General features: G+C 37.8%; 1 non-coding gene across 1 annotated transcript; it reads right to left on the bottom strand.

Annotated features, from left to right (window-relative positions):
• Positions 1 to 12,623: 12,623 nt before the first annotated feature.
• LOC125369623 lies at positions 12,624 to 12,731 on the bottom strand. The gene has a single exon (XR_007215300.1). It is a non-coding gene; the product is annotated as a small nucleolar RNA R71 (small nucleolar RNA).
• Between the last annotated feature and the right edge of the window lie 8,310 nt (positions 12,732 to 21,041).

Here is a 21,041-nt window from a genome sequence, read left to right as displayed (position 1 = left end):
TCATAGTGTTTTTAGGTAGGCCCATATGAATTTACCCTTATTTTTGTTAAACTATCTCATAAAATCTAGATCAAACTTATCAACACTCGCACTAACGAGCATATACTTATCCCTCATGTCCTTCCTTTCTCTTATGTTCTTTGTCTTCTCTTATGTTTAAATCAATTCAATTTGATCCTTACACTTACCGTATGGATGAGAATAAAGAACTTGTGATTTCTTTCCTTACCGGATATGAAGTCCTACCTATATTCTCATTTTTTTTGTTTCTTTTGGTTTGATTTTATTTGGGGAGCATAAACGCGACTGTTGAGTGAAAGCACGTGGAAGCGGCAATCATAGGCACTGATCCAATGCTTTGATGAATGTGAATAAAGAAAATTAGTTGATCGTGTATTGATATCATTCTCCAAATGAATCTTTTAGAGGAAAAGGGAACGACAAGAATCGAGGTACGCTCAAATATTCCAATTCGGAATTTACACCATTGGGATATCCATCCTTCCTTGTTCCTCTAGGCATGAGGATTCCTTATGACGCAAGGTTTGGCTAAAGAATCTTGGGAATGCAATTGACAAGCTTGATTGATGGGATTAGGCCTTAGCTTCATGGTCAAGTAGAATAAGATGTAAATCCACATGCATAAGTGAGAAATCATGTTATTCTTGATTAATCCAAGCAGAATACAGTTAAAATTTGAGCTCCTTAATGTTTGAAATGCAGATAATGAAGTAATTTGGGTTAAAGTGATATTACATAGTCCCACGCAAATTTTCTCTTGTTTTCATTAAGTTGGCTCACAAAATTTAGGAGTACGAGAGTTATTGCCCAGTCAACTCTTCTCTCGTTCTTGATTTGACTTTAGTTTATTTATCTTTCTTTATTTAGTTATTCATATTTAGCTTCTAGTTTCTTCCTTTTATCCTCACATTGTTGCTTGTGTTACACTTGGATAAATAAAAAATAATATGATTTCTCCTTTACGCACGTAGATTTACATCTCATCCTGCTTGATCATCAAACTAAGCCTTAATGCCACCATTGAAGCTTGTGACTTGCATTCCTATGATTCCTTATGCCAAACCTTGTGTCATTAGGAGTCCTCCTACCTAGAGGAATAAAGAAGGATGCAAATCCCAGTAGTGCAAATCTTGAAACATAATATTTGGCGTGCCTCAATTCTCGTTGTTCCCTCTTTCCTCTAAAAGATTCATCTGCGATAATATGGAGAATGATAATACACGATCAACTAATATTCTTTCTTTACATTCATTAAAGCATTGGATCAGTGCCTATAGTTACTGCTTCCACCCAATTTCACTCAACACTCATGATTATGCTCCCTAAATAAAATCAAACCATCATACTAGATAGAGATTAGAAAGAAAGACACAAAAGAAACAAACAAAATGAGAATATAGGTAGGATTTGAGATACGATAAGGAAAGAAATCATAAGTTTTATGTTCTATTCCATACGGTTAAGTGTAAGGATCAAATTGAATTGATTTAAACACAAGGGTAGGCAAAGAACACAAGAGAAAGGAAAGGAGGGATAAGTCTATGCTCGCTAGTGAGAGTTTTAATAAGTCCAAAAAGTTCTTGAAAGAACCCATAACTTGATTTTCCACAAGGTAGAAAACTGAAATAATATACTCATTGGCCTCAAGTATTCGATTGCATGCAGTTTTTATAATGCGAGAGCCCGAATTCCATATGAAGAAGAAAGTATAAGCTAAATTTGAAAAAATAAATAAATAAAGACGAATAAACTAAATTCAAATCAACAACCAAAGAGGAGTTGACTGGTCAACAGCTCTCATAGTCCTAAATTTTATGAGCCAGCTGGACGAAAACAAGGCAAAATTTAGGAGGGCCTACCTAATAACTCCTCGGCTCAAATTACTTATTTATATGCATACCAAACATCAAAATTCTTGCATTTCCACTTGTATTACAATTGTATTAATCAAAACCAACATGATATCTCTATAATGCGCGTGGATTTACACTAATCCTTGTGTCATCAGGAATCCTCGTGCTTGAAGGAATAAGAAATGATGGAAATCCCAATGGTGCAAATCCTAAATCGGAATATTTAGGCGTGCCTCGATTCTCATCATTCTCTCTTTCCTCTAAAAGATTCCTCTGCAATCATTCAGAGAATGATATCCATACTCGATTAACTAATTTTCTTTCTTCGCATTTGTCTAAGCATTCATTGGGTGCCTATGGTTGCCGCTTCCATGCGCTATCACTCAATGCATATGTTTATGCTCTCCAAATAAAATCAAACCATCTTATAAGATAGAGATTAGAGAGAAGGACATAAAAGAAACAAACAAAATGAGAAAATAGGTAGGATTTCAGATCTGGTAAGCAAAGAAATCACAAGTTCTTTATTCTCTACCATACGGCTAAGCGTAAGCATCAAGTCAAATTGATTTAAACACAAGGTAGACAAAGAACAAAAGAGAAAGGAAGGATGTGCGGTATAAGACTAGGCTCACTAGTTCAAGTATTGATAAGTCCATAAAGTTCTTGAAAGAACCCATAACTTGATTTCCCACCAGCTAGAAAACTAAAATAATATGTTCATTAGCCTCAAGTATTCGTGATATGATTCTTGATGGATTTTGCAAGAAACACGTTGCGAAATTGTTGCCAAGAATTTCTAAAGTTAGATTACCGGACAAAGACCTCGACCCAACACTTTACTAGAAGTGTGAACCTTGGTATAGAAGGGTTTTGGATGCCACACTCAAGATTAGAAAGAAGGTGACTGATAAGTCTCAAAGAACGCAACAAGAACAGGTCTTGATAAGTTCAAAAGTTCTTAGAAGAACCAAAAATTGAATTCTCTTAATGGAATCAATAATAAAAATTATTAACCTAAACCATTCGGCTATAGTGTGTTTAAATAGCCAAAGATACAACCTTAACCTCCTTTACAAGTTTAAGAAGAAACTAGAATAAAAAAGTAAAAATCAAAGAACAAATTAGAAGTTTCCTAAATAACAAAATAAGTAACTAGAGTAATTTAGGTAACCTTTGATATAGGAAGAATGGACTAAATCAACATCTAATATTGCTAAATAACTAAAAAGGGCGGTTGCTTTGTTTCCTAAACCAATTTAGGTGCCTAGCTCAAGCTCACAAGCATGCACCTCCTTATTTCCTCTTTAAGCTTCTTTCCTTGCTTCCTCTTTAATAATTTGGCCTTCCCTTATCCTTTAAGTAAAATTTCGCCCAAAACTTAAAGGAATCATGGCCCGACTTGTTGAATTAGTTTAATAACAAGATTGGGCTTGATTAACTATAACTCTTCATATGGCTTCGAAGGCTTGGCCCAAATATCTTGGATAAGACCATTTAAGTCCCCTTTCATTCTCTTGGCTCTAGCTATTGTAATTGGGCCTCCCTCGATGAATAATGGATCACTTAGGCTTGGAACTTGATCTCCTTGACTTAGTTGACTACTCGATTCTTTGGGCTTTGGGGTTGCATCGATTCGGTTGCCCCTTTTAGAAGAAGAAACAAGAAGCCAAATATGAATAAATAAATAAAGAAATATGAATAAACTAAAGTCAAATCAAGAATTAGAGAGGAGTTGAATGGAAAATAAAGCTCGTAGTCCCAAATTTTATGAGCCAGCTTAATAAAAATAAGGGTAAATTCACGTAGGCCTACCTAAAAACACTCTGACCCAAATTGCTTCATTTTATTCATTTCAAATATTAAAGAGCTCGAATTCTGGCTTGTATTATGCTTGGATTAATCGAAAATAATATGATTTCTCCTTTATCCACGTGGATTTATTCCTCGTTCTACTTGATAATCAAGCTAAGGCCCAATACCATCAATTAAGCTTGTTCATTGGGTTCCCTAATACTTTATGCCAAACCTTATATCATCAGGACTCCTCGTGCCTAGAGGAACAATGAAGGATGGAGATCCAATAGTACAAATCCTATATCGGAATACTTGGATGTGCCTCGATTCTTATGATTCCCTCTTTCCTCCAAAGATTCATTTGTGATCATTGAAAGAATGATATCAATACATGATCAACTAATTTTCTTTCTTTACATTTGTCGAAGCATTAGATCGGTGCCTACGATTACTGCTTCCATGCACTTTCACTCAACACTCGTGTTTATGCTCCCAAATTAAGCCAAACCATCATTCTCGATAGGGATTAGAAAGAGAGACATAATAGAAATAAATAAAATGAGAATATAGGTAGGATTTCAGATCCGGTAAGGAAAGAAATCACAAGTTCTTTATTCTCTACCATATGGCTAAGTGTAAGCATCAAATCAAATTAATTTAAACACAGGGTAGACAAAGAACAAAAGAGAAAGGAAGAACACGATGATAAGTCTATGCTTGGTAGCGCTAGTGTTGATAAGTCCACAAAGTTTTTGGAAGAACCCATACTTAATGTTCCGCAAGGTAGAAAACTAAAATAATATGCTAATTACTATAAAGTGTTCATTTGGATGCGGTTTTTATAGTGCAAAAGCCTGAACTCCATATGAAGAAGAAAGTATAAGCTAAATATAAATAAATGAATAAAATAAAGATGAATAAAATAAAGTAAAATCAACAATCGGAGAGGACTTGATTGATCAACAGCTCTCATAGTCCTAAATTTTATGAGCTAGCTTGATACGAACCAAACTCGCACATCGAATCCTACTCTAACAAGGAGTCTTGATGATGCAAATCCTACTAGCTTAAGGAATTATAATCCAATAAGGAGTCCTGACTTAATTAGGAATCCCAATCCGACCAAGAGTCCTGATGATATTAGGAGTATAAGCAACCAAAGGAATCCTAAATCAACTAGGAGTCCTAGTTCGATTCAAATTGCAAGTCAATGAGCTTATCCAAGACGTTTAGGCTAAGGACACATTAAGGCTTGAAGAATTGGATTTAAGTTCAAGGCTTATTAATTTAATTCAGTTTATTGAGCTTGAATGAATTTAATTGGGCTTAAAAAGACCAAAGAAGCTGAATTGGAGCATATGAAGACTTTGGGCCTAACTTGGCTTATGTTATGAGGCCCATCTATATGACTTATGTAAATAGGGTTTTATGGCTTATTTTGGGCGGTCACACATGTAGTTTAACCTAACTAGGACTGTGTTGAAGTTATCTCTTTTAGTTAGTAAGGTTATCCTTCTCTTAGATGAGATGTAAATCCTTATTAGTTAAGATTTAGGGTTTTCTAAGGCCTATATAAGGCTAGTACGAATTTTGATGTAAAAAAAATTTGAAGTTGAATGATAATTGGTAATTTTACCTAAAAGCTTGTTTGCTTTGTCTTTATGTTCTTATTTGAGTGAAAACCTTACTTATCAAGGAGTTGATCTATCCTTGTGGCATACTTGGAATTGGGGTTTAAGGGACTTACTTTTCCTTAGGTTCTAATTCTTCATCATCTTTCTAAGAAATCTGTCTTCTAATCTTTCTTAGGGGTTGAACTGAATTGGTTCTTGGGGTTTTCATGTCAATGTGTTGGGCATCCGCAATTCAAAAGGGTTCTCAAGCTTATTTGTGGAGGTTCCATATCACAACTTAACGAAAACAAGAGAAAATCTACATGAGCCAACCTAATAATACTCCGACTCAAATTACTTCTTTATATGCATGCTAAATATTAAAACGCTTGCATTCCCACTTATATTACACTTGGATTAATTAAAACCAACATGATATCTCTCTAATGCGCATGGATTTACATTTTGTCCTACTTGATCATCAAGCTAAGTCTCAATGCATTCCCATGATTCCTTACATCAATCCTTCTGTCATCGGGAGTCCTCGTGCATACAGGAACAAGAAATGATGGATATCCCAATGGTGAAAATCCTGAATTAGAATATTTGGGCGTGCCTCAATTCTCGGTGTTCCCTCTTTCCTCCAAAAGATTCTTCCACAATCATTCAAAGAATGATATCAATACTCGATCAACTAATTTTGTTTCTTTGCATTTGTCCAAGCATTGGACCGATGCCTATGTCCAAGTTTTTGATTATTAATGATATTTTATTGTTCTGGCAACCTATGCTTGAATTCTTGTATTCTTGTTGAATGCATTTAACATTTATCAAAGATTTGATCTATCTTTGTGGTGTGCTAGGATTAGGGTTTAAAGGACTTCATTTTATTTAGGTTCTAATTATATTGATCAACTTTATAATCTGATCTAGAGTGATCCTACGATTTGATTCAATTTGTTAGTGGGTCTAGGTTATTGATATATAGGTGCATAACTATTAGAGTTTGTATATTCTATTCTTAAAGGTTCTTAACATTTGGTATTAGAGCTTTGGCTCTTGGAAATCAGATTGCGTATCCTTGTCCTATTATGTTATTTAGTTGTTTTTTTAAGTTCTTATAAAGGTATTTTGGCTTCTTGGAGATCTTGGAGTAGAGGTACGGTTGTGTTCTTGATTTACATTATTATTCTTATTATGTGTAATTTCATATTCAGATCTAGAAAAGAAAAGAAAGAAAGAAGAAAATAAGTATTAAAAAAAAATTGAATCTTGAAGAAAAATCTGCAATCTTGAAGCTTACTTGAATATCTTGATTTCTTGAACTATCTTATATTTTTCTTGAAAATCTTGATTCTTCATTTGTAGGAAGAGGTGTAGCTACAAAGTAGCTAATCCATTCAGTTTAGAGAGATAAGAGGATTTGGGTGGCAGATATGATTATATTGACAACAAACCATGTTGAGAAGAGATTGAGCTGTAAACAATCTCATATCCTAATTGCTTGCTGATTCCACAAACTTTCTCTTTCTTTTCTTCTTTCTACTTGTTCTCGAGTGTTCGCGAATTGAGATAATTGGTGCGCAGGTTGTTCAAGCAATCTTGGTCGATTTTGTTGTGATACTTTTATTTCTTTATCTAATCCCTTGTTGATTATAATAAAATTATTGAAGGTTTTAGATTGATCTTAAAGCTTAAAATTGAGTTTTGGTTGCTGTTTGGTTAGAGAAAGGATATAAGAACCCGAATTGCAATCTTGCTTTCTTTGAGGTTTTTCTTCAATTCTTTTCTTATAAATTCTATTTCTTAGTGTTTTGTATTATTTTATTATTGTTTTTCATCATTCTTGATTGATTCAATTCTGTTATAACATTAAAAGTAAAAAATAGCCGAATTAGGTATTTTGGATTCTTGATTATTTTTCTTATTTCTTGAGTCTTAATTTCTATTTCTTTCACTTGTCCATTGCATCTTTAATATTTTTCACTGAGTTTGATCAAATCAAAGTTGTTTAGGATGTATTTTCTTGATTAGGCCAAATTAGAGTCTTGATATTCTTGCATGTATTTTCTTGATTCTTGCATTCTTTGAGTCTTTAATTCATAAGTCATTTGTCTCTTTAGTTGTTTTCTAGTGTTCTTGAGTCATTAAAAGTTGGAGAGAGTATTTCTTTAAAACTTGCTGATTTGCTTCTTGCCTTTTTCTTGTTTCCATTTTACATATTATTGCTTCTAGATAACTTCTTTATTTGTTATTTTCTTCCGTTTGAGTTTCTTTAATATTTGATTCCTAATTTCTTGATCCGAACACAACCTTGATACTTTCTTGAATTTTAATATTTGCTTCAACTAAGTATTCTAATCTTTGATTCTTATGTGTTACAAAGAGAGTGATAAAATTTGTAGTGATTCTTGATTCACATAAGAATATTCGAAAACAAGGTTGAAAGGTATGAAGTTTAACCTTGTGAGAACATACTTATTAGTGTGAAACACGAGTGAACATCCCCATTATTTGAGAGCAAACACGTAAGAGAGTGTTTGAGGACTTTAATCTTTATTTATTTTTGTTTTATTATTTTTCTAACCTTTTATTGCAGCCATATGAAGTGGTTCAAATGGTAGTAATGGTGGCAATGATAATGAGGTTAGGATAAAACAACCTGGTATTTCTGTGCCACAAATGCATGAGAATGAGAGATTATAATGAAATATAACTACTTTGAATGAGAGGTTGGAAAGATTTGAGTTAGATACAAGGAAGATTACTAGAACTATGAAGGCTAACCAAAGAACCCTTATAGATCAAATTGCCACACTTGGAGGGAATAATGGTAATAGGCACAATGTTGGAGTGGATGTAGGGCAAGGTGATTGTAGACAAGAACCTATTGGAAATGATAGATATATGATCAACTTTATAAGGATCATGATAACCTTGCGTTCATAAGAGCTGGTAGAGGAGCATTTAGTGTAAATTATGGTGTGGGTATTGGAGCTAGGCAAAACCCTAACTTAGGAAGAGGTGGTGGCAATTATGGTGGCAATGGGTACAGTAATGATGATGTTAACCGAAACCTAGGTAGTATTAAACTTAGGATGCCCAACTTTACAGGTAAATCTAACTTTGAAGCCTATTTAGAGTGGAAAAAAGGGGTTGATTATATCTTTAATTGTCATAACTTTTTGGATAAGAAGTAGATGAGATTGTTGGTTAGTCATTTTAGTGACTATGCTATTATGTGGTATAAGCAGATGGTAGTGAATAGGAGAAGAAACATGGAGGAGCTAATTAACAGTTGGGTGGCTCTTAAGAATATGATGACGAAGAGATTTATACCTTTGCATCACGAAAGGGAGTTACATTAAAGATTCAATACTTAAGGCAAGGTACAAAGAGTCTTGAAGATTACTTTTAGGAAATGGAGATATTGATGACTAGGCTAGGCTAGGCTTAACAGGACAGAGAAGCCACAATGGCACATTTCCTTAGAGGGTTAAACAAAAAGATTTGCTAATAGGATTGAGTTACAAAATTATGTGGAGATTGATAAGATGGTGCACATTGCCATTAAATTGGAAAAACAACTCAAACTGAGATGGCCAGCAAAGAATAATAGGTATAGTTTTATGAAGGAAGGGAGAAAAGTTACATTGACACCTCTTTCTTCTAAGAAAGTGTATGATGACCAAAGTAAACTAGAGAAAGAAAGGGTTGACACTGAAAATGCCGAGCGTGTTATTGAACTACGTAAAGATAGTGGTAATCAAGAAAGCGAGCAACCCAAACTGAAAAAAGGTATTTTATTGGCTAAGAAAGGTGAGATTTGGCATTCATTGCATACTGATAGGGTAGTGTTTTTGGTTATATGTATATTTGAACACTATTGACCATGATCTTTCCTTGCCGAGTATGTTTGCTAACCTTTTACAAGAAGTTGATGATGTTTTCCCTGAAGAAATGCCAATCGATTTGCCACCAAAAAGGGGTATAGAACATCAAATCGACTTCGTGCTAGGGGCTGCCATACAAAATAGACCAGCCTATCGAAGTAATTCCAATGAAATAAAGGAGCTTCAACAGTAAGTGGATGAGCTAATGGCAAAAGGGTATGTGTGTGAAAGCTTAAGTCCTTGTGCGGCTCTAGTAATTCTGGTTCTAAAGAAGGATGGCATGTGGAGAATGTGCGTAGACTACCATGCAATTGACAAAATAATGGTAAATATCATCATCCTATCCCTAGGTTAGATGATATGCTTGATGAGCTGCACGGTGCACGTCTTTTTACTAAGATAGATTTTCAAAGTGGGTACTATCAAATTCACATGAAAACTAGGGATGAGTGGAAAACGGCTTTCAAGACCAAATATGGTCTATATGAGTGGTTAATTATGCCGTTTAAGTTAACAAATGCACCTAGTACATTCATGAGATTAATGAACCATGTATTGCGTGAATTTCTTAGTAAATTTGTAGTTGTGTATATTGATGACATCTTGATATATTCTAAGAATCTTGATGATCATGTTTTTCATGTTAGATGTGTCTTAGAAGTTCTTAGGAAGGAGAGGTTGTTTGCCAATCTTAAAAAGTATAGTTTTTGTTTAGATCAAGTCATTTTTCTTGGCTTTGTAGTCATTCCTTGCTCTCTAAGGATGAGGACTCCTTATGACATAAGGATTGGCATAAGGAAACATGGGAGCGTAATTGACAAGCTTGACCGGTGCCATTGGGGATTACATTGATGATCAGCAGGATGAAACATAAATCCACGTATGTAAGGCAAAACTCGTGTTATTTTCAATTAATCCAAGTGTAATACTAGTCGGAATTCGAGCGCTCTGATGTTTGAAATGCATACAACAAAGTAATTCGGGTCGGAATGTTTCTAGGTAGGCCCACGCCAATTTACCCTTGTTTCTGTTAAGCTGGCTAATAAAATTTAGGACTACGAGAGTTATTGCCTAGTCAAGTCCTCTCTCCTTCTTGATTTGATTTTAGTTTATTTATCTTTTTGTATTTATTTATTCATATTTAGCATCTAGTTTCTTCTTCTTATGGAATGAGGGCTTCTGCACTATAAAAACCACATACAACTAAATACTTGAGGTTAATGGGCATATTATTTCAATCTTCTACCTTGCGGGAAATCAAGCTATAGGTTTTTATAAGAACTTGTTGGACTTAATCAACCCTCGCGCTAGGTGATAAGCATCATACTACACATGTTTTCATGCCCGATTGTTCACATTTTTATGCATGATTATCCCATTTTATGCTAGAATCACCTGTCTTTTGTTTCCTTTTTCGTTTCAGGTCATTTTCGAAGGATACCATCAGTAATCGAGGGAAATACGTGTGATTATAGAGCAAAATCCATCAAATTGGGCGAGAACAAGCACCCCGAGGGTTGAGCACGGCCTGGACTCCGGCCGTGCTATCCCCAATTGTGCCATTTCAGCACGACTTCCGTAGCCACCACGGCATCCAGCACGGCCTGTGGTGGATCAAGTACCGGTTTGGGCACGCATTGTGGTGGCTCAAGACACCGATTCGTGCTCTTTGAATCATCACCCCTGACTCGGCCGTCGAATCAACTATATAGGCGATTTTGAATTCTAATTGAGGGGGGACGATTTTTGGACTCAATTCCAAGACACACACTTAATCAAATATTTCCTATACCTCAATTGTAGACCTAGAGAGATCAATTTTCATCAATTGAAGGGGGGATTCCACTTATTCCAACATCGAATTGGAGATCAAGACAAACTTTGGGAGAATTCAAGAGGCAATTAGGGTTTGAGATTTTGAATTTGCAAATTTAGGGTTTCTCATTCAGCTTGAAAGAGAAGGGTGTACATGCCTTTAATTTGTTTTTCCTTATTTTGTTCTTTAATTACTTTGACTATGAACATGAGCAGCTAGATCTTTTGAATCCATTAGGGTTCACCTTTGTTGATGGATTATGCTTAATTGTTAGTTTTTTAAAATTGCCATTCTTGCAATCTTCTTGCTATTCAGTAGTAAAAGTTTGATGCAGTTAATTTGAGACGTTGGATTAATTGTTTATTAGGTTGTTTCTTGACATTGAGAAATGCTTGTTACAACTGGATTTTGAATAGTAAGGACTGGTAATTAACACTTAGAGATGAGGTTGATTTACTCGCCGGATTAAGAACTAACAACTCTTAATAGTCTTAAATCATACTTAATGCTAATTTGTAGTAATCTGATAGGAAGAGATTCCATTAGGTTAGTGCAGGTTTAGGAATCCGGTAAGCTCGAGAGAGGAACCGGGATTCAATTCAGGATTTAGGCATGGGTAAGCAAGATCGGCAATCCATAAAATCCACCTTTAGAATTCCATCACTTAGGCTCCCTTTTGGGTTTGTTTCTCCCCTTGCAATTGTCTTTTGATTGTCCATTGTTCTTCATTTACTTAATTGCACTCATAACCATTAGCTGGTATGTTAGAACTTTCACACCCTATTTCAGACTAGATAACATAGCAAGTAGTAGTAACTCTAGGTTCACCCGATCTCCGTGGATACGACCTTGACACTCACTAGTGCTAGGTCAGACTTGTAGTTCACTACCTTAGGTGTAGGTTACATATAGAGACCATCAAGTTTTTGGCACCGTTGCCGGGGAACTGTAACGGTGAACTAGAGTGAATTGTTTTTTATGTTAATTTAGTCATTATTTGTTTTATTCATTTATTCTTTAATTTTATTATTATTTATTATTATATTATTTTTATTGTTGATCTACGGCCAGTGGACTTTCGGTTTCGGTAGTTTATGACCGGAGCTCAAACTCGAATCTTATAGAGCCTCTATCCGATCCGTAATCCATCACCGGACTCTTAAGGAAGAGGTTGCAATTGGAAGAGGAGGAGATTGAGGTTGAGGTACCTGTGGATAGATTAGACACGATGGAAAACCATGACCCCCACGCCGATGAGGATCAGAGACGATGTACGAGTTTGCTCGACCATCTTTGGATGGGACGAAAACTAGTATAGTCGGACTACTGGAAGGCCAACAATTTTGAGATAAAGGCCAATGTTATCCGGATGATCCAACAAAGCGTGCAGTTTGGAGGATTGCCCAAATGAGGATCCCAATGCACATATCTCCAACTTTTTGAAGATTTGTTACACATTCAAAATAAATGGAACAATCGATGATGCCATTCGGCTGAGATTGTTTCCATTTTCCTTGAGGGACAGAGCAAAGAGATGGCTGCAATCTCTTCCACAATGCATTTATCACTACCCCGGAAGGCATTGGCCGGAAAATTTTTATATAAGTATTTTCCTCCCGCTAAAACCGCTAAACTTAGAAATGACATATCTTCTTTGTGCGGTTTTGATGATGAAAGCATGTCACGATGCATGGGAGAGATTTAAAGATCTTTTGAGATGCTGCCCACATCACGGATTACTAGTGTGGATGCAGGTTCAGATGGTGGATGCTGCAGCAGGTGGGGCGCTAAACAGTAAGACGCCCGAGCAGTTCGAACTTGATAGAGGAAATGGCCATGAACAACTATCGTTGGCAATCCTCTAGGAACCGACCGGAAGACAGGGAGTGGTCAACCAAGTGGACTCTGACCAGCCTTGGCAGCTCAAGTGGAGCTTCTAGCCAAGAAGATCGACCAACCCGATGTTGCGCTCATGCAAATGAACGTTATCGCGAAGTTTTGTGGTGGCCCACATTACAAGATTTAACCGACTGCAGGAGGTATGTTTGCTTCATCTTCTATTAGTTTTCCATCTAATTCTACTATATCTTCTGATGTTGAACAGGTTGATTATATGGGGACTGCCCCAAGAGAGCGAATAACCCCTACAAAGAATACATACAACCCTGGATGGCGCAATCACCCTAATTTCAGCTTGGAGGAACAATAATGCCCGGGTCCGCCAGTTTCCAAAGACTTCATCAATACCACAAAAGAACAACCACTGGCTCGCACAAGCTCCTCCTCCCCAAGAAAAGAAGTCAAATTTAGAGGAGCTCATGATGAAGTTTGTGACGTCTACAGAAACAAGATTCCAGCAGACTGATAGTGCACTTAGGAATCAAAGCATGCCTCGATTCGTGAACTTGGAGACTCAAATTGGCCAAATTTCTAAGATGCTTTCGGAGAGACCTTCGTGATCGCCTCCCTAGCACTACAAAGTCAAACCCGAGGGAGCATTGCAAGGCTATCACCTTGCGTTCGGTGTAAGAATTTGACCGGTTCTTCGCCTTTAGGCCGATAAGGATAATACAATCGTGCGGGTGTCAAGCCGGCCTAAGGAAGGACCAGACCTTGAGGTGGTAGAGAATGAGAGAAAGAAAGAAGATGTGCAAAGAGCTCGCAAGGAGCATCGGGCCTCGGTACCATATCCTGCAAGGTTGAGACAGGGATATGGTGGACAAGCAATACAAGTAAGTTTCTTGACTTATTTAAGCAAATTTGAAAATTAACTTACCTTTTGTTGAGGCAATTTCACAGATGCCGAAATACGCCAAGTTCTTAAAGGAGATTTTGAGCAACAAGAGGAAGTTGGAGGATCTTAGTCAGGTGGTGCTTAATGAGGATTGTTCAACTATTCTCCAGAACAAACTGCCACTCAAGCGACGAGATCCAGGGAGTTTTACTATCCCTTGTATGATTGGTGATTTATCAATTAGTGGTGCATTGGCTGATTTAAGAGCTAGTATTAACTTAATGCCCACTAGTTTATTTGCTAAATTAGGGTTGCATGAGCCTAAGCCTACTAGGATGAGTGTTCAATTAGCAGATAGGACTGTTCAAATTCCTAGAGGTATTGTTGAAGATGTACTTGTAAAGGTAGATAAATTTATCTTTCCTGTAGATTTTGTGGTAATGGATATGGAGGGTAATAGCACTGTGCCTCTTATCCTGGGTAGGCCTTTCCTAGCTACATCGAGGGCTGTTATCGATGTAAGCGATGGAAAGCTTAAGCTTAGTGTTGATGATAAGACCATTACCTTTGACCTAGCCACTTCCATGAGACAGTCACTGGACTATGATAATACTGTATGTTCTATTGATGTGATTGATGATATGGTTGAGTCCCATTTACAAGAAATTTTATGTTCTGACCCTTTGCAAGTAGCATTAGCTGAGGATGAGGAAGAGTTGTCCAACGAGCAAGTGTTGGAGCAACTCCATGCGCTTTATTGGCTTCCGAAATGAGCTTGTCAACTGATCCCTATATTTTTCTTGACAGTCTAAGTGCGGAAAGTAAAGACTTCATTCGAGGACCCACCAGTTTTAGAATCAAGGAGTTACCGAGCCACTTGGTTTATGCCTTCCTGGATGAAGAGAAGCGCTTACCGGTAATCATAGCGGTACCGATCTAACTCCCCGAAGAACAAGCCATGCTTGTTAGAAGTTCTAAGGAAGTACAAGAAGGCCTTTGCTTTCAATATAGCCGATATCCCGCATAAATCCAAGTTTCGCTCTCATAAGATTTCATTAAAGGACGTTTCGGGGCCGGTTGTTCAGCCCTCAAAGACGACTCAATCCGAACATGAAAGCAGTGGTAAAGAAGGAGGTAATTAAACTTCTTGATGCAGTCCGATATATCCCATTTCTAACAAATGGGTTAGTCCTGTGCGGGTTGTACCCAAGAAAGGAGGCATCACAGTGGTAAGGAATGAGAAGGATGAGCTGATCCCGACTTGGATTCGTGAACAGCTTCCGAGTTTGCATTGATTACCGTAGGCTTAATGATGCAACTCGGAAGGACCACTTTCCTCTTCCTTTCATTGATCGATGATTGAACGTTGCTTGAGTCACATGTTTTATTGTTTTCTTGATGGCTTTTCAGGTTACTTTCAGATTCCTATTGCATCTGAGGACCAAGAGAAGACTACCTTCACCTGCCCTTATGGGACGTTTGCTTATAGACGGATGCCATTCCGACTGTGCAATGCACCGGCTACATTTCAGCGGTGCATGATGGCTATTTTTGAGGACATGATTGAGGAGTCTATGGAGGTATTTATGGATGACTTCTCTATTTTTGGTAATTCTTTCTCTATTTGTTTGGCAAACCTTGAGCGCATGTTAGCTAGATGTATTGAGGCTAACTTGGTACTAAACTGGGAAAAATGTCATTTCATGGTGAGAGAGGGCATTATTTTAGGGCATAAGATCTCTCAGGTTGGGATGGAGGTGGATAGAGCTAAGGTAGAAGTAATATCTAAGCTACCTCCTCCTAGTTCTGTTAAGGCTGTTAGGAGTTTTCTGGGCCATGTAGGGTTTTATAGGAGATTTATTAGAGATTTTTCTAAGATTGCTAGGCCGCTCACTCAATTGTTAGTTAAGGATGTACCTTTTATTTTTGATGATGCATGCTTGGCAGCTTTTGAGTTACTTAAGAAACTTCTAACTACAGCCCCAATCATGGTTTCCGATGGGGTGCCTTTTAAACCTAACGATGTGCGATGCTAGTGATTATGCAGTTGGAGCTGTGCTTGGACAGAGGATTGAAAAGAAGTTCCAACCCATTTACTACGTTAGCAAGACTTTGACAAGAGCCCAGGAACACTACACCACCACAGAGAAGGAGTTATTGGCTGTTGTTTATGCCTTTGACAAGTTTAGATCATACCTCGTTCTCTCCAAAACCATTGTCTTCACGGACCACTCGGCGTTGAGGTACTTATTCCTGAAAAATTATGCGAAATCGAGATTGATTCGATGGATTCTTTTGTTACAGGAATTTGATGTCGAGATCAAGGATAAGAAGGGCGCAGAGAATCTAGTAGCAGACCATTTATCGAGATTGGAAAATCCTCACTTAGATGCACTTGATGAGACGACCATAGATGATCGATTTCCAGAAGAACATTTGTATGTCACTCAGGTATACACTGATACTCCCTGGTTTTCTGATTACGCTAACTATTTGGTTGCTAGGGTTCTACCAAAGGGTATGACTTATCAGCAAAAGAAGAAATTCTTCACTGATTTGAAATACTATATTTGGGAAGATCCTTTTTTGTTTAAAGTATGTACAGATCAGGTGATTCGCCATTGTGTATATGGCGAGGAGACTCTCCAAATATTGAAGCAATGCCATGAGGGACCCACTGGAGGTCATCAAGCAGCAAACCATACTGCGAGGAAGGTGCTAGAGGCAGGATTCTATTGGCCTACGCTCTTCCAAGATGCACGGAAATTTGTTAAGGTTTGTGACCCTTGCCAGCGCGTAGGTAATATCTCTTCTCGTAATGAGATGCCCCAAACTAGTGTGCAAGTCGTTGAGATTTTTGATGTCTGGGGCATCGACTTCATGGGACCCTTTCCCTCTTCGTATGGTAATAAGTACATTCTGGTTGCTGTTGAATATTTCTCTAAGTGGCCTGAAGCTCAGGCTGTAGCCACTGATGATGCTAGGGTTGTCTGCAGGTTCCTTAAGCGATTGTTTGCTAGGTTTGGCATACCTAGCGCACTTATTAGTGATAGACGAACACATTTCTGCAACACCTAATTAGAGAAAGTACTTAAGCGGTACGGAGTTACTCATCGGTTCTCTACTCCCTATCACCCTCACACCGGGGTGTGCCGAGGTAACTAATAGGGGTATTAAACGTATTTTAGAGAGAACCGTTAGTACCAGTAGGAAGGACTGGACTCTTAAGTTAGATGATGCATTATGGGCGTTTAGGACTGCTTTTAGGACATCTATAGTTTTTACGCCCTATCGCCTTGTTTATGGAAAGTCATGTCATTTACCTGTTGAGTTAGAGCATAAGGCACTTTGGGCCCTTAGAACTTGTAACTTTGATATTAATTCGCAGTGGAGCGACAATGGCGGTGAGTGAGCTAGATGAGTGGCCGGCGGGCATACGAAAACTCCTCAACTTACAAAGCAAGGACTAAGAAATGGCATGATCAAAGGATTCGTGAGCCTAAGGAATTTCAGGTTGGGGATCGAGTGTTGCTTTACAACTCTAGCCGTCTGTTCCGGAAAGCTACTGACTCGTTAGTGCGGACCATTTCAGATCGGACAAGTCTTTCCATATGGAGTGGTAGAGTTGCATCATCCAGAGAAGGGGAACTTCAAAGTGAACGGCCATCGGCTAAAGCGATATCATTGTAACTCGTTGGATAGTGAGCAACGAGTTGACCTGGCTTTGTATGCACAGAAAGGGTGATCCGAATGAGTCACGCTTAAGACTCTGCAAATAAGCACTTCTGTACATTCGACTTGGATTATACTTTCATGTTTTTAATTAGTTGTGATTGTTTCATTATTTTCATTTGACTTTATTATAGTTGCTTAAAAATAATTAGGTTAATTTTAATTTTTCAGACTTATAGAATCGAAGAGGACAAACTCTTCCGTTTGACCATATCTACTTCTTTAATGATCTAATTACATGCATATATGTTAATTACAGGTATGGGGGCAAGGCGACTCGAGTCGGCAAAAGGCAAGCCCAGAAACACTCCGTTTCACCACGGTTTCCGTGGCCATCACGGGATGTATCACCAGGCCGTGCTGATGAGCACGGCCAGAGTCAAGCCCGTATTGAAGGATAAAGAGTAATTGTCACAACTTCCGAAGGCAGCACGGGACACAACCGCTAGCCGTGCTGGAAGCACGGCCGTGCCAATGCCCCTGCCTAGGAGCATCCAAGGAAGGCTAAAAGATCAGCACGGGCTGAGTCCTAGCCGTGCTGATCAGCACCGGCTGTAACCTACACCTAGGCAGTGAACCTACCGATGCAGCCTAGCACTAGTGAGTATCAAGGTCATATCCCTGGAGATCGGGTGAACCTAGAGTTACTACTGCTTGCTATGTTATCTAGTCTGAAATAGGGTGTGAAAGTTCTAACATACCAGCTAATGGTTATGAGTGCAATTAAGTAAATGAAGAACAATGGACAATCAAAAGACAATTGCAAGGGGAGAAACAAACCCAAAAGGGAGCCTAAGTGATGGAATTCTAAAGGTGGATTTTATGGATTGCCGATCTTGCTTACCCGTGCCTAAATCCTGAATTGAACCCCGGTTCCTCTCTCTAGCTTACCGGATTCCTAAACCTGCACTAACCTAATGGAATCTCTTCCTATCAGATTACTACAAATTAGCATTAAGTATGATTTAAGACTATTAAGAGTTGTTAGTTCTTAATCCGGCGAGTAAATCAACCTCATCTCTAAGTGTTAATTACCAGTCCTTACTATTCAAAATCCAGTTGTAACAAGCATTTCTCAATGTCAAGAAACAACCTAATAAACAATTAATCCAACATCTCAAATTAACTGCATCAAACTTTTATTACTGAATAGCAAGAAGATTGCAAGAATGACAATTATAAAAAACTAACAATTAAGCATAATCCATCAACAAAGTTGAACCCTAATGGATTCAAAAGATCTAGCTGCTCATGTTCATAGTCAAAGTAATTAAAGAACAAAATAAGGAAAAACAAATTAAAGGGATATACACCCTTCTCTTTCAAGCTGAATGAGAAACCCTAAATTTGCAAATTCAAAATCTCAAACCCTAGTTGCCTCTTGAATTCTCCCAAAGTTTGTCTTGATCTCCAATTCGATGTTGGAATAAGTGGAATCCCCCCTTCAATTGATGAAAATTGATCTCTCTAGGTCTACAATGGAGGTATAGGAAATATTTGATTAAGTGTGTGTCTTGGAATTGAGTCCAAAAATCGTCCCCCCTCAATTAGAATTCAAAATCGCCTATATAGTTGATTCAAAGACGGCCGAGTCCAGAAGTGATGATTAGAGTCCAGCCGCGTCAACTGAGTCTGTTGTCTTTGAGCCACAATAGGCCGTGCCCAAGCCGGTGCTGATCAACCACAGGCCGTGCTGGATGCCGTGGTAGCTACGGAAGTCATGCTGAAATGGCACAATTGGGGATAGCCTCTTGATAATTCAGCACGGCCGGAGTCCAGGCCGTGCTCAACCCTCGGGGTGCTTGTTCTCGCCCAATTTGATGGATTTTGCTCCATAATCAAACGGGATAATCATGCATAAAAATGTGAACAATCGGGCATGAAAACATGTGTAGTATGATGCTTATCAAATTACCCCATACTTAAACTTTTGCTTGTCCTCAAGCAATTTACAACTCACTCCTCAAAAGATATCACTAGGGTTGTCTAATTCTTGATCATCTTTCTAAGAATTCTATCTTCTAACCTTTCTTAGGGGTTGAACCAAATTAATTCTTGGGGTTTTCATGTTAATGTGTTGGAGGTCCACAATTCAAAAGGGGTTATCAAGCTTATTCATGGAGGTTCCCTATCAATCATTCCATGTTCCTTTAGGCATGAGGACTCATAGTGACACAAGAATTGGCATAAGGAATCATGGGAATGCAATTAACAAGCTTGACTAGTGGCATTGGGGGGTGACTTGATGATCTAGTAGGACGAGACACAAATTGATACGCGTAAAATCATGTTGCTTTCGATTAATCCAAGTGGGAATGCATGCGTTTTGATGTTTTTGAGACATATAATTATGTAATTTTGGCTAGGGTGTTATTAGGTATGCCCATACGAGTTTTCCCTTGTTTTTGTTATTCTAGCTTAGGAGATTTGGGGAGCATAAACACCACTCTTGAGAGAAAGTGCATGGAAGCAGTAATTATAGACACTGATCCAATGCTTATACAAAATGCGAAGAAAGAAAATTACTTGATCAAGTATTGATATCATTCTCTGAATAATTGTAGATGACTCTTTTGGAGGAAAGAGGGAACGATGAGAGTAAAGTACAAACAAATATTCTAATTCAGGATTTGCACCATTAGGATCTCCATCATTCCTTATTCCTCTAGGCACGATGACACATGATGACACAAGGATTTGATTAAGGAATCATGGAAACACAATTGATAAGCTTGACCAGTGGCATTAAGGCTTAGCTTTAACATTAAGCAACATGAGATGTAAATCCATGCGCGTAAATTAACTAGTAAGGATTTACATACGATCTAGGATAAAGATGACCTTCCTAACTAAAAGAGATAACTTAAACAAAGTCCTAATTAGGTTAAAATATATGTGTGGCCTTCAAAAATAAGCCATAAAACCCTAGTTTACATAAGTCATATAGATAGGCCTCATAACATAAGATAAGTTAGGCCCAAAGTCTTCATATGCTCTAATTTAGCTTTTTTGGTCTTTTTAATCATAATTAGATTAATTCAAGCCTAATAAACTGAATTAGATTAATGAGCTTTGAACTTAAATCCAACTCTTTAAGCCTTGATGTTTCCTTAGCCCAAATTTCTTGGATAAGTTCATTGGCATGCAATTTGAATCGAATTAGGACTCCTAGTTAAATTAGGATTCCTAGTTGCTTGAACTCCTAATATCATCAGGACTCCTTGCAGGATTAGGATTCCTAGTTAAGTCAGGACTCCATATTTGATTAGGATTCCTGGAGCTAGTAGGATTTACATCATCAAGACTCCTTATTGGAGTAGGACTCATTGTGCTACTTTAATTCGTATCAATCATTCTCTGAATGATTATGGATGAATCTTTTAGAGGAAATAGGGAATGCTGAGAATCATGGCACGCCCAGATATTATGATTCAGGATTTGCACCATTAGGATCTCCATCCTTCCTTGTTCCTCTAGGCACGAGGACTCCTGATGATGCAAGGTTGGTCATAAGGAATCATAGGAATGCAATTAAAAAGCTTGACTAATGGCACTCGGAAGCTTGACGATCAAGCAGGAGAT

Source organism: Ricinus communis, chromosome 3 (genome assembly GCF_019578655.1).
Source record: "Ricinus communis isolate WT05 ecotype wild-type chromosome 3, ASM1957865v1, whole genome shotgun sequence".
NCBI lineage: Eukaryota > Viridiplantae > Streptophyta > Magnoliopsida > Malpighiales > Euphorbiaceae > Ricinus > Ricinus communis.
This window is presented reverse-complemented; position numbering and strand designations above follow the sequence as displayed.